This window comes from Colobus angolensis, unplaced genomic scaffold (genome assembly GCF_000951035.1).
Source record: "Colobus angolensis palliatus isolate OR3802 unplaced genomic scaffold, Cang.pa_1.0 Scaffold164, whole genome shotgun sequence".
Taxonomy (NCBI): domain Eukaryota; kingdom Metazoa; phylum Chordata; class Mammalia; order Primates; family Cercopithecidae; genus Colobus; species Colobus angolensis.
Window position 1 is genome coordinate 740,054 of NW_012114755.1, and position 13,134 is coordinate 753,187.

The window sequence follows — 13,134 nt, forward strand, 5'->3', positions numbered from 1 at the left end:
AGGAGGCTGAGGCAGGAGAATTACTTGAACCCAGGAGGCAGAGGTTACAGTGAGCCGAGATTGCAGCACTGCAGTCCAGCCTGGGCAACAGAGCGAGACTCTCTCAAAAAAAAAAAATAAAAGATACATAATAAAGGAGAAACAGACTACTTCCAAGGAAAGAGAAAATCTTCGGTTTTCTGTACTTTTCAACCCGGTTATCTACGGTAATTCTTTTTAACCACTTCCAGGATATCTTGCCCAACAATCAAAACAGGAAACCATCACACACACACACGCACACGCACACACATGTGCATGCGCACACACACACACTAAGCAAACAGTCTTTATAACTACTGGTATAAATCAGTAGCTAACAAATGTGCCTCTGTGTTTGAATGGACATTTTATTTTTTGAGACATGTTCTCACTCTGTCACCCTGGCTAGAGTGCTGCCATGCTCAAGTGATCCTCCCACCTCATCCCCCACGAAGTAGCTGGGACTACAGGCATGTGCCACCATGCCCAAGTAATTTTTGTATTTTTTGTAGAGACAGAGGTTTCACTATATTGCTCAGGCTGGTCTTGAACTCCTGGGCTCAAGGAATCCGCCCTCCTTGTCCTCACAAAGTACTGGGATTATAGGCATGAACCTCTGCCCAGCAGAATAGAAATTTTGACTTGGTTGAGACAGGGGAAGCGATTAACTTTCTTTTAGGACTTTAAAATTTAAGGAAATTATATCTACTGAATACTAAGAGAAGCTTAAGAACTCTGCTTACTTTGTAATTTTACCTGAGGCTCTGATGCTTTTGGGGTCAGTGCCTCCCATTCTGTCTTGAGATGACTACAAAATTTAGAATTTCACACCATCCTACTTTAGAGAGTAAATTATCAGCCTGTCCTGGTTTGGATGAGTCTACTGTTTCAGCCTGGTTCAGCCCAGTATCTCCTCTTTAGGTCCGTATCTCTCTTATGAAAGAAGAGGGTGATAAAGGAAAGGAGAAGGTCATTCTTACTGACCTGATAGTGGAAGAAAAGTAGGTTAGTCCCCCTTCTTCCCGTTGCCTGTCCTTATTACTCATCTTTCTTTCTTCTATATGGATATTTGTATATTTTCTTATTCATGAAAATCTGTAAATCTAGTAAACTTAGTGTTACTCCTTTAATGCAGACACATTTGACATCTTGGTATTTAAAGAGATTTTTGTGTCATTATGTTTTTGCCTAATGTGCTGGAATACTTAACTTTTTTTTTTTTAAATGCAGTTGGTGTTTATTGAGGCCTTATTAAGAAGTAGAGTTAAGTGTTTAAATTAATTGTCCTAGTTATGTCTAGAATAAGCACTAACAGATTAGAAACGAGTGGAAAACATTCTCCATCAATCAAAAATAAATTTAAAAGGTGAGAGAGGCAGAATAAATAGAAAGCCCTACCAGCCTGAGCAACATGATGAAACTGCATCTCTACCAAAAAAAAAAAAAAAAAAATCACCGTGCATGGTGGCTTGCTTGTGGGCCCAGCTACATGAGAAGCTGAAGCAAGAGGATCTCTTGAGCTCAAGAAATCAAACTTGCAGTGAGCTGTGAGCTTACCACTGCAGTCCAGCCTGGGCAACAGAATGAGAACCTATCTCAAAAAACAAAAAAACGAAAAAGCACTATAGAAGGTGGTAGATTTAAAAATCAAGATATGGTATTAAGGTCGGGCGTGGTGGCTCATGCCTGTAATCCCAGCACTTTGGGAGGCTGAGGTGGGCAGATTGGTTGAGGTTAGGAATTCGAGACCAGCCTGGCCAACATGACAAAACCCTGTCTCTACTAAAAATACAAAAAATTAGCCGGGCATGGTGGTGCACACCTGTAGTCCTAGCTACTCAGGAGGCTGAGGCGGGAGAATCGCTTGAACCTGGGAGGTGAAGGTTGCAGTGAGCCAAGATTGCACCACTGCATTCCAGCCTGGGTAACAGAGTGAAACTCCATCTCAAAAAGAAAAAAGAAAGATATGTTATTAAATCAACTTTAAGGGCAGGGCACGTTGGCTCACTCCTGTAATCCCAGCACTTTGGGAGGCCAAAGTGGGGAGATTGCTTGAGGTCAGGAGTTTGAGACCAGCCTGGCCAACATGGTGAAACCCAATCTCTACTAAAAATACAAAAATTAGCCGGCGTGGTGGTACCCACCTGTAATCCCAGCTACTCAGGAGGCTGAGGCAGGAATTGCTTGACCCCGGGAGGTGGAGGTTGCAGTGATCTGAGATCGCGGCACTGCATTCCAGCACGGGCAATAGAGTGAGACTCTGTCTCAAAAAACAAAAACCAAAAATGGCTTGAAGAAATCACCATTCCTCTCTCTGGTAGAGAGAACAGTGTTGTATGGGAAAACACAAAAGGTAACAATTCAAGAAAGTGTTTAAAAAGACTTGGACTACAAAGGTGAAGAAGTCCTTAGAATACCTTAATCAATTGATTTCGTTTAATTTCTTTATGTGTGTGTAAAAATGATGTGAGAAAAATCTATGATATGCCTAAAAATACTTTCAGCAAACATAAAATAGAATTGTAAGTGATAAAGCACAGTGGTATAGTTTAATTGGCAGCATTTTTTTTCTGTATGGTATATAATGGTGTGTCTTAATATTGATAGAATCTTTTATCCCACCCTGGGGTCTCTGTCACCCAGACTGGAGTACAGTGGCACAATCATAGCTCCCTGCAGCCTAGAACTCCTGGGTTCAAGCAATCTTCTCACCTCAGCTTCCTGAGTAGCTGGAATTACAGGTGCAAGCCACTGCACCCAGCCCAATGGAATCTTAAAGCCTATTTATTATATTTTATCTTTTTCTCCTCCTCCTCCTCCTCCTCCTTCTCCTTCTTCTTCCTTCTTCTTTCTTTCTTTCTTTCTTCTTTTTCTTTCTTTCTTTTTTTTTTTTTTGAGACAGGGTCTCTGTTGCCCAGACTGGAGTACAGTGGCACAGTCTTGGTTCACTGCAACCTCCGCCTCCCAGGTTCAAGCCATTCTCCTGCCTCAGCCTCCCGAATAGCTGGGACTACAGGCATGCACCACCACTCCAGGCTAATTTTCATATTTTTAGTAGAGACGGGGTTTCGCTATGTTGGCCAGGCTGGTTGCAAACTCCTCACCTAAGGTGATCCACTCACTTCAGCCTCCCAAAGTGTTGGGATTACAGGCATGAGCCACCGTGCCTGGCCCTTAAAGTCTATTTAATAACATATCTTTTTTTTTTTTTTTGAGATGGGTTTTCACTCTGTTGCCCAGTCTGGAATGCAGTGGTGCAATCCGGCTCACTGCAACCTTCATCTCCCAGGTTCAGGCAATTCTCCTGCCTCAGCCTCCTGAGTAACTAGGACTACAGGCATGCACCACCATGCCCGGCTAATTTTTTGTAATTTTTAGTAGAGACAGGGTTTCATCATATTGGCCAGGTTGGTCTTGAACTCCTAACCTCAACCAATCTGCCCGCCTTGGCCTCCCAAAGTGCTGGCATTACAGGTGTGAGCCACCACGCCTGGCCTCTTCTTACCCTTTTGCCAGAGATTTTCTTCCAAGCCCCCTCTACTAATTTTACAAGTTTGGTGTTGGTGCTTTCTTCATCTTATCAGAAGACGATGACAGGAAGTTTTCAGATTCATATTCTTTCCTCAGACTCTCCTTAAATGATTTGTTGATGAAGACATGGAGGACTGGCCTTCATGAATCACACCAACTTGTATTACTTTTCAGGCAACATATTCTTTATTGAGATACACACTCAGAATGTATCAAGAACTAAACTAATAAACACACTTGTCAGGTTATGTAGGGCTTTTCAACATTCAAATCAGATTTAGCTACTCTTCCTTTAGCTCAGCCACCATCCATCAACCCCCTACTTCTTAAAAATGCTTAATATAACATCTTGGGGGAGATCATTTTATAATTTAATGTTTAATATGGCAACAACTTCTGGCTGTAGGCATTTACAGCAATGTTACAGTGATTTGTTATTTTCTGACCATTCTCGTATCAATCTCTTTACCACCTTTAGCATTAATGTAGATTTTGAGGCATGTAAAAGAACATCAGGATGTTGTCAGAATTTCCTGTTGACTAAACTCAGCTTTGTTTTTTTCCTTAAACTATACTTTGCTGGAAGTTATGCAGCTTCTAGTCAGTAATTTTAAGAAGTTCCTGACAAATTGACATTTGCATGAGTCCATCAATTCAGCCTTATGTTCCTTGAGTTTTTTTATTTATTGGAGGCATCGTTGGTTTCTGCTATCTTCATCTGCATTGTTTGGCTGCTGATAGGTAATCCTGTTGTGTTTTACTAACAAAACATAACATGGCTTTGTCTCCTTGCAGGTATCTTCCTGTCTAAAGTCAGGTAAAGCACTTAGTTGTTCCTCTATAAGAAAAAGTAAACTTGCTGTTACTCCCCTAATAACAAGTATTTGCTTCACTAACATCAGCTGCTTTGTTTCTGTGCTTACAAAATAACTTTTCATTTTAATGCCCAATCACAGCTTAATCTTTGTGAAGATATTTACAATGACAAGCACCAACAATGCAAAAACTCAATCTGAAGTTATGACAATAATAATAACTATAATAAAGTTCATGTATATACACATAACAAAGACTATGTTGCTGTTGCCATGTGGCCAATTACAATTTTCATATTCCATTAACTGAGGCTGGATGTAGTAGCTTATGCTTCTAATCCCAGCACTTTGGGAGGCTGAGGCAAGAGGATCGCTTAAGCCCAAGAGTTTGAGACTGGCCTGCGCAACATGTTGAGACCCTGTCTCAAAAAACAGTAAAAAAAAAATATACTAATATGGTTAGGATATAAAGGTCAGTCATGAGATAAAAGATTAAATTTACCGTAAAGCTAAAAAATCTTAAATTTATATATACCTAATATTTGAATAAAAATTAACAGAATTATAAGGAAAAACAGACAAAATCATGATGTAAGATTTTCACATGCTTTTCTAGTGATTGTGGAACAAGCAAACAAAAATCATTAAGAACATAGAAAATGGGATACTTTTGAAAAATTATGAACATGACTAGTGTAGAAGGGTAATAGTGGTTCATAAATTGTATTTTAAAAAATTTTCACATTTTATAAGCTTGGATTTTTTTTGCTCTATTTTCACTCCTTTTTAAAAAATTGAAATATAATTTATATATCATACAATTCTCTCTTTTACAGTATACAATTCACTGGTTTTTAGTATATTCATAAGGTTATGCAACCATCTCAATGATTTAATTTTAGAATATTTTCATCACCCCAAAAAGGAACCCTGTACCCATTTAGCACTTATTTCTCATTTTCCCCTCCCTCCACCAGCAACCCTCAACAACCCGTCATCTACTTTCTTTCTCTGTGGATTTGCCTATTTTCAACATTTATATAAATTGAATCATATAATATGTGTCTTCTTGTTTCTGGCTGTATTTACTATTAATCAGTTCTGTTGTATTTTATTTTTCAACAGACTTCTCCTTAAAAATATCAGTCTTGGCCGGGCATGGTGGCTCACGCCTGTAATCCCAGTACTTTGGGAGGCCAGGGCGGGCGGATCACGAGGTCAGGAGTTTGAGACCAACCTGACCAACATAGTGAAACCCATCTCTACTAAAAATACAAAAATTAGCCAGGCATGGTGGCGCACACCTGTAGTCCCAGCTACTCAAGAGGCTAAGGCAGGAGAATTGCTTGAACCTGGGAGGCAGAGGTTGTGGTGACCCGAGATCACGCCACTGCACTCCAGCCTGGGCAACACAGTGAGACTCTGTCTCAAAAAAAAAAAAAAGAAAAAAAATCAGTCTTTTGGGCCAGGCGCAGTGGCTCATGCCTGTAATCCCAGCACTTTGGGAGGCTGAGGCGGGCAGATCAGGAGTTCAAGACCAGCCTGGCCAACATGGTGAAATTCTGTCTCTACTAAAAATACAAAAACTAGCCGGGTGTGGTGGCCTGCACCTGTAATCCCAGCTACTCTGGAGGTTGAGGCAGGGTAATCACTTGAACCCGGGAGGCAGAGGTTGCTGTGAGGCAAGATCATGCCACTGTACTCCAGCTTGGGTGGCAGAGTAAGACTGCATTTAAAAAAAAAAAAAAAATCAGTCTTTTGTCCTTTAAAATTATCAAAAAGTGAAAGTTTTTGGCTTTGAAATGGCGGTCACAATTCATTGTCCTCTTTCTTGCAGAAGTTAAAAATAAATGCAACTTGAATGAAATGTAAATCTGACAATCTCTAAACCTGAAATCAAGGAGGAATTTTGTTTCTGTTTCCACAGAAGCAAATTCTCAGTTTGATTAGAGAGGATAATGTTCCATATTTTGTTTCCAAAGTGTGAAACTTTCCTGGCTTTACCTCATTTTTATTGTGTCTAGATATGAACTTTCTTTGCTAGTTGATTTCCTTGTTGTTAATCCTTGTATCTCAGCACCCAGGCCTGCCGCTTGCTTTACCAATATAATTTTAAGCTAGCTGAATAAGCAATATTTAGTTTAAAGGCATTTACAAGTCATATAACTTAATCATTTTAAATGAATGGTGTCAGTACAAGCAGCTTTTCTTCTTCTTTTTTTTTTTTTAAGTATTTCTGATTAGGTAATGGGAAAGATCTGTACTCAAAAGAATAAATAGATAATATAATTTAAGTACTTAAGTAATACTAAGTTCAAGTTAAATTCTCTTATTTAAATTTTTTTTTGTTTTTATAAATGAGGGAACTGAAGTGGGAAAAGTTTATTGACTAACCTGTGATCACATAGCAAGTAAGTGGTGCAGCTGGAATTAGAATACAGACCTAAATTTAGTTCTGCCTTACTGCTTGGTATAAAACCCACTTTCTATTTCTCTTTTTTTCCCACTTTCTGTTTTTTAAGGATCCAAGTTACCTTTGAGATGGGCATTCTCTTTGTCTCTCATTGTAGGTGAAGTTGGTAAATAATAGAGCAAAGGGAGGCAGTATGTTCTAGGGCAGTGGTTTCAAATGTTGACATGTATCAGAATCACCTCTAGGGCTTGTTAAAACACAGATTGTGAGGCCCCCTATACCCAGAGCCTCTGATTTAGAAAATATGGAGTAGGCCTCGAGAATTTGCATTTCTAACAAATTCCCAGGTGATGCCAATGCTGCTGTCCCAGGGACCATACTTTGAGAACCACTCCTGGAAAGCCAGCAGAGGCTTTGGAGTCAGTCACCCCCAGGTCTACACTCTGGCTGTGTGACTGACTGCTGTGTGAACTAGAAGTGATATGTCTCAGTTTCGTGTACTTTGAAATGGGGATAATAATATTGACTTCACAGAGTCATTGTAAGAGTTGATGTGTTAATATTTTTTAAAAGTTTAGCATACTGCTTGGTACATAGTAAACATTCAATAGATGGTTTCTGTTGTTATTTATAATAAAGCTTGGGGATCAATTAAATCTTTAGGAACCATAAATTCAGTTAGAGTTTTAAAGTAGTTTCTCAGAAACTTTTTGTGACTTTGTAACTTCAAGATATTGTCAGAGGCTAGGTGCAGTGGCTCATGCCTGTAATTTCAGCACTTTGGGAGGCCAAGGTGGGTGGATCATCTGAGGTCAGGGGTTTGAGACCAGCCTTGCCAACATAGTGAAACCCTGTCTCTACTAAAAATACAAAAAAAAACTCACTACAGGTGGTGAGTACCTGTAGTCCCAGCTACTCAGGAGGCTGAGGCAGGAGAATTGCTGAACCTGGGAGACGGAGGTTGCAGTGAGCCGAAATCGGGCCATTGCACTCCAGCCTGGGCGACAGAGCGAGACTCTGTCTCAAAAAAAAAAAAAAAAAAAATGTCAGGTGTTGTTAGGACACACACACACACACCCCCCCCCATGTATACAAACACATTCTCTTGACTTTTCTTCTTCTTTATGGTAGACTTGGCAGAAGAGGAGAGCAGCAGAAGTGTCAAAAACACATGGAAGAATATGGAAAAATTAGAACCTTCATATATAAGTGGTGAGAATGTAAAATGGTATAGCTACTTTGGAAAACGGTTTGGCAGTTCCTCAAAAAGTTAAACTTAGAGTTACCAAACTGACTCAGCAATTCTACTCCTAGTTTTTTTTTTTTTTTTTTTTTGAGATGGAGTCTCGCTCTGCCGCCCAGGCTGGAGTGCAGTGGCTGGGTCTCAGCTCACTGCAAGCTCCGCCTCCTGGGTTTACGCCATTCTTCTGCCTCAGCCTCCCAAGCAGCTGGGACTACAGGCGCCCACCACGTCGCCCGGCTAGTGTTTTGTATTTTTTTAGTAGAGACGGGGTTTCACCACGTTAGCCAGGATGGTCTCGATCTCCTGACCTCGTGATCCGCCCGTCTCAGCCTCCCAAAGTGCTGGGATTACAGGCTTGAGCCACCGCACCCGGCCTCTACTCCTAGTTATACAACCAAAAGAATTGAAAACCTGTCAACACAGTAACTTGAACATGAATGTTCACTGAAGTATTATTCAAAACTGCCTAAAAGAAACAATCCAAATGTCCATCAATTCATGAATGGATAAACAAATGTGGCATATCTATACAATGGACTATCTATTCAGCTATAAAAAAGAAATAAAGTCCTGATACTTGTTACAATGTGGTTGTACCTGGAAACATACTGCTAAGTGATAAAAGGCAGACACAAAAGGCTACATATTGTATAATTCCATTTATATGAAATGACCAGAATAGGCAAATCTATACAGCTAGAAAGTAGATTAGTGGTTGCCAGGGGATGGGAAAAAAGGGTAACAGTGAGTGACTGCTAATGGTTATGGGGTTTCTTTTTGAGATGATGAAAATGTTTTAAAATTAGATAGTACAGATGGTTGCACAGCCTTTTGAATATTCTAGAAAACACTGAATAGTATAATTTAAAACATTTTATGGCTTATGAGATATCTCAAAAAACCCGAAATGCACACCTACGTATGTGTGGACATGAAGCATGAATGAGTAATAAACCTTTTTTGTTATTACAAGTATTTGTGGGGAAGAGGAGGTGATCCATAGTGAGAAGACATTCTGTGAAGTATACTACCCTATTAGAGATTCTAGTATCCTAGAGAAGAGTGGATCTCAGGTTTTAGTATACATAGAAACCCCCAGGGCCCCCCTGTTTGTTAAAACAGGTTCCTGGCCCCCACCCCAGAGGTTTTGGGTACAGCCTGAGAATTTGCATTTCTGATGTGCTTTCAGATGATCTGATTTTGTAAGATTGAGAACTAAACTTCGGGTAGCATCTTTATAGATTAGACATATCCTATACTTAAATGGGTGAATTTTATGACATGTGAAGTGTATCTCAATAAAGATGCTAAAAAAATGGGTATAAAGATAGTAAAATGTGAGTTTTAGTGGTTTGTTAATGGCAAGACAATGCTCTGTAAGGGAATTGGTTTAATAATTAATTTCTTCATTTGTAAAATGTGTCAACTCTCTTGTGTATGTACCACTTAGGGTTGTGGTGAAAATGGGGTTATGTGTTCTTTTCCAAAAGGTGTTTTGTGGGTAAAATGTGTTGCCTTAAAAAAAAAAAAAAAGGGCATGGCTAGATTGAAGCTTTTGTAATTAACCAAATGTTTTCTTATAGTGTAAAAACAGTATAGCCAGGGCGTGGTGGCTCACGCCTGTAATCTTAGCACTTTGGGAGGCTGAGGCGGGTGGATCACCTGAGGTCAGGAGTTCGAGACCATCCTGACCAACATAGAGAAACCCCTGTCTCTACTAAAAATACAAAATTAGCCAGGCGTGATAGCGCATGCCTGTAATCCCAGCTGCTCGGGAGGCTGAGGCAGGAGAATCGCTTGAACCCAGGAGGCGGAGGTTGTGGTGAGCCGAGATCGTACCGTTGCACTCCAGCCTGGGCAACAAGCGTGAACTCCATCTCAAACAAACAAACAAACAAACAAACAAGAAACAGTATAAACTTTAAAATATTGTATTCTGTCTTTTTAATTTTGGCTACAAAAACATTTCTCCCTTGATTTTCTTTAGTGATATATTTTAAGCATTATTTTTGACAAGTTATAATCTATTTTTTCCCTTTCCTATAATTTTTTTGTTTTATTAAACCTCTTGAGATTAAATATATGATTGTGACATTTGGAATGCTTGTATATAGTGTTAAAACATCTTTTCATGACTTTACCATAATTATTTCTTTATTTCAGATGAGGTGGAGGACCATCCTGCTACAGTATTGCTTTCTCTTGATTACATGTCTACTTACTGCTCTTGAAGCTGTGCCTATAGACATAGACAAGACAAAAGTACAAAATATTCACCCTGTGGAAAGTGCAAAGATAGAACCACCAGTAAGTGAAATGAAGTGAAATAGGAGGAATTATAACTAGATGAAATGAATTATAATTATAACTAAATGAGGTAAAATGAGGTGAAATTATAATTAAATGAAATGGGAGGAATTATAATGAAAATATTGCTAATATTTATGACTTATAAAATTGTACACTTGGAAACTATTTCTGAAATAGCAGTGAAAAGAGTATTGGACAAGCATATGCTGCTTACCCTTAGACAATATTTATTTAATATAGTTAGTATATTAAATAGGAGAATTAGTTGTAATACATTTCTGACACAGAGCTAACTAGCCAATAAAACACTGTATTATATTCAAAGCAGAGACAGATAACAATGGGGAGAAACCAAAATGGTAAAATCTTCATTGTCTGAACCATATAGAAAATCTACTGGACTACAAAGTGTCGTAAAAAAGAAAAATCTACCTTTATGTGACAATAAAAGATGATTATTGGTTCTGATATAAAACTATTTCAGAAATACAGCTTTTTCACTTTGTTGAAGCTATCATGGTAAGTATGTCTCAATGCCATTTGCTAGAAATTATTTCTCAGGATTGACCTCTTTAGATTCAAACAAGGAAAAACCTGCAGAAGCATTACTGTTGGTTTCTTAATTTGAAGGATACTGGACTTTATTATGATGAATATCTCAAGCAAGTGATTGATGTGCTGGAAACAGATAAACACTTCAGAGAAAAGCTCCAGAAAGCAGACATAGAGGAAATAAAGGTAAATGCAATTAAATAATATATACATATATGTGTCTTAATTTAAAATTTTTTTAGAGATGAGGTCTCACTGTATAACCCAGGCTGGTCTTGAGCTCCTGGGCTCTAGCCGTCCTCCCACCTCAGTCTCTCCAGTTGTTGGGACTACAGGCGCATGCCACCACGCTCAGCTTAAATATTTAACAAACATTTGCGCATGCCAGACACTGAGCTAAGTACTAGAAATACAAAGATGAGATTTATTCCCAGCCCTTAAGGAACCCTCAAGGGAAAATCATATCCAGAAATAGATTATAGGATGGATTATATGATGAGTATTTAATCTAGAAATACAGATGGCAGACACATAATCTAATATGAAGCAGTGGGGTGAGGTGGGAAGTTATTCTTCCTGATAGAGATTATGCCAGAGCTTAAAGATATAGTGAGAAAAGGAGAGGGACTGGGAGGCATCCCAGACAAAGGTGCAATGGTACAGAGGCAAGAGGTATACGGGAAACTGGAAGCAGTAACTGTGGCTGGACCCCAGAGTGGGAAATGGAGGCCTGAGTGGCCAAAAGATGAGGTTTGGGAAGAGTCACAACCTCAATGACAGAGGGCCTGTATATCATGTTAAGGGATTTGGGTCATTATCTGAGAACAGCAGGAAGTTATTCAAAAGTTTGGAATAGGCGAGGTTCTGGTGTTTTAATCAGGTCCAGATTAACAGAAGAGATAATGGGCTATGTATTATATCAATCAGAGAGGTTTAACCATTTGACTCTGTCCCAAGTACCCTCTTTGACATAATTCTAGCCATAGTCAGCTCTTTAGTACTCATAATAAGAAAGGGGGGGCCAGGCGCGGTGGCTCAAGCCTGTAATCCCAGCACTTTGGGAGGCCGAGATGGGCGGATCACGAGGTCAGGAGATCGAGACCATCCTGGCTAACATGGTGAAACCCTGTCTCTACTAAAAAATACAAAAAACTAGCCGGACGAGGTGGTGGGCGCCTGTAGTCCCAGCTACTCGGGAGGCTGAGGCAGGAGAATGGCGTAAACCCGGGAGGTGGAGCTTGCAGTGAGCTGAGATCCGGCCACTGCACTCCAGCCCGGGCGACAGAGTGAGACTCCGTCTCAAAAAAAAAGAAAAAAGAAAATGGGTTGTAGAGATCTGACATGAGAGATTCTTGTAAAGTCTTTCCTTAAAAGGAAATGAATCAGCTTAGCTGGGTTTATCTTAGACTCAGTGAGTAAAAAAAAAAATCCAGTTAATTTTAAAATTTCAATAATGTCTCCTAAGGTAATTTTGTTTGCTTATGTTACCTTTATTTATTTAATTTTTACTTTCTTAAAAACTTACATTGCCTTATTTCTAGAATCAGAATAAGAGAACTGTGTTTGAAAGACTCATTCTGGGTCAAACAAACCTTTTATTTTAGCTTCTGATCTTGGTGTGAACTTCTTTGAAAGACTGACTCCCACTAGGTTGTGGTGTCTGTCAGCGCTCAGGTGTGGCATTTAGTTCACAGCTCTCCTCTTGGAAGTTGTGAATGTTTCTGGGGAAAAGGTAACAGTGTTATGCGAATAGTTCTCCGGAATTGTCTTTGAGGATAACCTTACTCTTCTTCTCAAGGATTAATTCAATCTGTGGAACAAGTTTCCTATGCTGAATATATCTGATGTAGAACTCTTAATGTCTTTGTATGAGGAGTAAGAGCATTATTTGGGGTAACATAGAAAATGTGGATCATGGGAGATACTACATAGAGGTATTCAGGCAAAAGAAGAAAATACGCTTCCTGGATTGGTGCAGGGAATATTTTTATAACTCTCTTCTTTTCACATTCAATTCCTGTTTCTGTGAAGGGTTAGGGGGAACCAAAATGAAGTTAAACAGTTACACAATAAAAAAGAAATGAGGGGCTGGGTGCGGTGGCTCACGCCTGTAATCTCAGCAGTTTGGGAGGCTGAGGCAGGTGGATCTTGAGGTCAGGAGTTCAAGACTAGCCTGGCCAAGGTGATGAAACCCTGTCTCCACTAAAAATAGAAAAATTAGCCGGGTGTGGTGGCACGCACCTGTAATC

The 13,134-nt window shown here is 39.5% G+C and overlaps 1 long non-coding RNA gene across 1 annotated transcript in view; it reads left to right on the forward strand.

Moving 5' to 3' along the window:
• Positions 1-10,467, forward strand: part of LOC105508566 — a 19,787-nt gene extending 9,320 nt beyond the window's left edge. Inside the window, exon 3 of the long non-coding RNA XR_001001294.1 lies at positions 10,187-10,467. This is a non-coding gene — a long non-coding RNA (uncharacterized LOC105508566). The remainder of the gene's footprint in view (positions 1-10,186) is intronic.
• The last annotated feature ends 2,667 nt before the right edge of the window (positions 10,468-13,134 follow it).